Source organism: Cricetulus griseus (genome assembly GCF_003668045.3).
Source record: "Cricetulus griseus strain 17A/GY chromosome 1 unlocalized genomic scaffold, alternate assembly CriGri-PICRH-1.0 chr1_0, whole genome shotgun sequence".
Taxonomy (NCBI): Eukaryota; Metazoa; Chordata; class Mammalia; order Rodentia; family Cricetidae; genus Cricetulus; species Cricetulus griseus.
Window position 1 is genome coordinate 66,612,187 of NW_023276806.1, and position 3,540 is coordinate 66,615,726.

A 3,540-nucleotide genomic window follows, 5' to 3' on the forward strand; every position below is an offset into this window, starting at 1 on the left:
CTGTAGTGAAGCCAGCAGGCTGAGGGCAGTGCAGGGAGAGTCAGCACCTTGGATTTTATTTCTGTATGCTCTGGGGACTGAGTCCAGGGTCTATGGGTGCAAAGCAAGTGCTCTACTGAGTTTTACCCACCTTGAATCCTTCACCATCAGGGCTGGGCTACCTCTGAGAGCCTTGGCAGGGCAGGGACCTTATCCTTCTATTTGGATACCAGGGCTCCTTGGTATCAAGACTTCTGTCACCTCCCTCTCTGACCCCACACTCCTTTTTAGATGTCACAAAGGATCTCCAAAGCCCCTGTTGGCCCCATTAGTCATGAGAGACATATATGCAGGTGAGGCCTCAGTCCCACTTCGTCTTCAGGGCTATCTTTGGTCTAAGCCCAAAGGCTGCACAGTCCAACAATAGACTGCCCTAAGGAGACACATAGACACATACTCTATCTGTAGGTTTAGGGAAGTTCTTCACCTGACTTTATGCTCCAGTCTCCTGCTGCATTGGACACCCTTCTGCCTGCCCAGAACCTACCCTGAAGTGACTACTCAAGTGTCCTATGAGACTTTTGTTGTGCTTTTAGCCTCCTCTCTGATTCCAAGGGCGGGGCATGTGCTCCTCCCCCCCCCCCTCCCGCTCTCATCTTCCAGTGCTTAGGGCTCTAGAGCATCAGCAGACACTGAGGGAGCCCTGACTGTTGACTCAGCACCTATGGCTCTTCAGCTGATGAGCTTTGGAGTGGAAAAGAGAAAACTGGCTAGTCACTGGTGCTGGTGCTGGTGCCAGGCTGGGGGAGCTGCAATGGTAGCAGCACCCAGCTGTCTGGAACAAACGGGGCGGGAGGGGAGAACCTGTGAGACGGCTGTGCCTCGGCCAGGGGCAGGACCCAAAGGCACACATGTTGCCTTAAGTGAGCCTTAGAGTCAGTTGGGCAGCAGGTAGGGAGCTGCACAGAGAGGAGCAATGGCAAAGATCACCTTCAGTGACTCAGGTGGACTCTGTCTGGAGCCAGTCGGACCATGCATGGCCAGCCTCAGAAAGCCTCCAGTGTGAGAGAAAAGTGGGACCTAGGTAGATCTCTCCCTGGCCAGAACCCCAGAGTGGAGTTTTGCTTTGGGGCAGGAGGTCAGTCCTGCAGTGAGTCTGGACTGGGCAGGGAGAAGACACCCCAGGGTGGGGTGGGGCAGGGCAGGGAATGGGTTCCTGAGTGAGGCAAGGGCCTAAGCCCAGGAGGTTAGGAAGTCCTGAGAGAATCATGGAGCTGTTTCAGGGGTCTGCATCCTTCAAGGGCTCACACAATCCTAAGGTGCCCTTCTGAGTCCTGAATCATTGCCCATCTCTATAGCATCCGCTCCCGGGTCCCTGGCTGCCCGTTTAGCCTACCCCAGCTGGGGAGAAGCACTTGGCAAAGGGATCCTGTGTTCTTGCCCTAGTGTTTCTCAACTTCTGCCCCCAAAATCTATTACTTTGCCGAAGTGTCTTTGAACCCCTAGACCCCATGTACCGCAGTGGGAGAGAGGAAAGGATGGAGGAGGAGCTGGAAGGACTTAGATTCCTGCAGAGAAATATTGTTGGTGATGATTTATTAGCCAGACAAGAACCAACAAACAAATTCTAACATCTGTTCTCACCGAACCATCCCTCAGACAATAGCAGCATTGGACTAGGGCCCAGATTCAAAGGCTTAGAGGGCCAAGGCTTCGTAAAGTCCAGTTTCTCTAGGAGGAAAAACAGAGCATAGGAGCAGATGGCTTCCCTTCATTGCGTTGGGTTCCTGGCAACTCTCAGGAGAGCCAGGGTGTGTGTCGCTATGATGAAGTCAATTCCACATGTGCTCCTCTGACCTCCAGGCTGCTTTGGAGCAGGAAGGCAGACTGGTTAAGGGGATGGGGAAAGTGGGGTGTAGAGAGGCCCGGGAAAGCAAGCAGGTTTCTTAGCTGAGGAAATCTCTTCTGTCTCTTGTGGAGAAGAGGGGATTCAGGGTGAGGACAGAGAACCCCGAACAGGGGTTTTAGTCCTTGACCTTGACCCAGACATTTTCCCTCTGTGGCTTCAGTTCATTATTTGCGTAATGAGGGAATTGGACTTAATTGATAAGGGCAAAAGAAATGCCGCTGTCTCTCCTCCTGCACCCACAGCAGACGTCACTCATCAGTCACGGCGCTCTTTTCTGCTGAGCTTTGGTGTGACCTTAATATCCTTTCCAATGCCACGCTCTAGGCAGCCGAGACCAATGGATTGGAGTTGGCATGCGAGATGACACCTCCTTGCCACCCGTTCAGCAGATGAAGGAGCTCAGCTCGCCTGTAGTCTATCCACCTGCCTTTCCTAAGGAAGGACCCAGGTGGGTGTGAAGGTCTCAGCACACAAAATACCCCAAACTAGCCTCTCTCAGGTCAGGTCTACCACCTAATGTTAAGGCCTGAGGGGAGCCTTGCCTGTTCTCTGTCCTGGAGCACCTGTCTATAAAGGGTATGCCTCCAGGGGAGGGGACTGGTGAGGAAGAAGGACTTGCTCTGCCATAGAGGTCTCAGAATGCAGCTCTGCAGACAGAAGGACAGCCCCAGGTCAGACCTTCTGCCTCTTTGGCTGATATGATGTCTCCAGGCGAAGGGTCTTAACCCTTTGTCCCCCAGAGAGGGGATTTAGACTCCCACCCATATCCACTCATTCCCTCTGCCTCTCCTCTTCTCCCTTCCCAGCCCCTTCCTACGCACCTGCTTTATGCCAAGCATCAGGCTAGTATTTGGAGATAGCTGAGAATCCCTTAGGGATGCCCCTGGTGAGTCGTGCTCAGTGGGGAAGGGGGAAGATAGAATCAAAAACAGGAAGAAAGGATGTCCCAGCTGGCTAGTGACCTAGCAAGTCTGTAAGGAGGTCAGGCCAGGGAAGGCTTTCCAGAGAGAAAGGCAAGTGGTCTTGAGGTGGGGTTAAGGGTTCCCAGGCAGCAGGCAGGTAAGCTTGTAAGAGCCGCTATAGGCAGGGCAGATGTGTGTAAATTAGAAGAGGCTTGGTGCCCTTGTTGAGTTTGGAGAAATGTGATGGGGGTGTTTGAAATGGGGTGACGAGGTGGGCCCTCACCTCCATATGGAATACCTGGGGGCCAGGCGGCTGCTTCAGAAAGCCCATCCTTGGTGGAAGAATGGGACAGAAGTGACAAGCCTGGTATGCAGGAGACCAGCTGAGAAGCTCTTTGAGAAACTGGAGTATAGCTCAATTGGTAAAATGCTTGAGTAGCATGCACATGCCTTGAGCTTGATCCCTAGCACTGTGTGAACCGCTGGGGAGCACACACTTGTAATCTCAGGATGCAGGAAGTAGATGTAGTAGGGCCAAGTTCAAGGTTCATCAGCTTCATGGAAATATGGAAGCTTGAGGCACACCCAACATCCTGCATTCTTTGGAAGGCTGAAATATATATCTGTAAGTGCTAAGCCAGCCTGGTCTACATAGTGATTTCTAGGCTAGCCAGGGCTACACAGTGAGACCCTGTCTCAAAAATAACACCAACAAAAAACATAGTTCTAACTGAGCGGTGGTGGTGCATA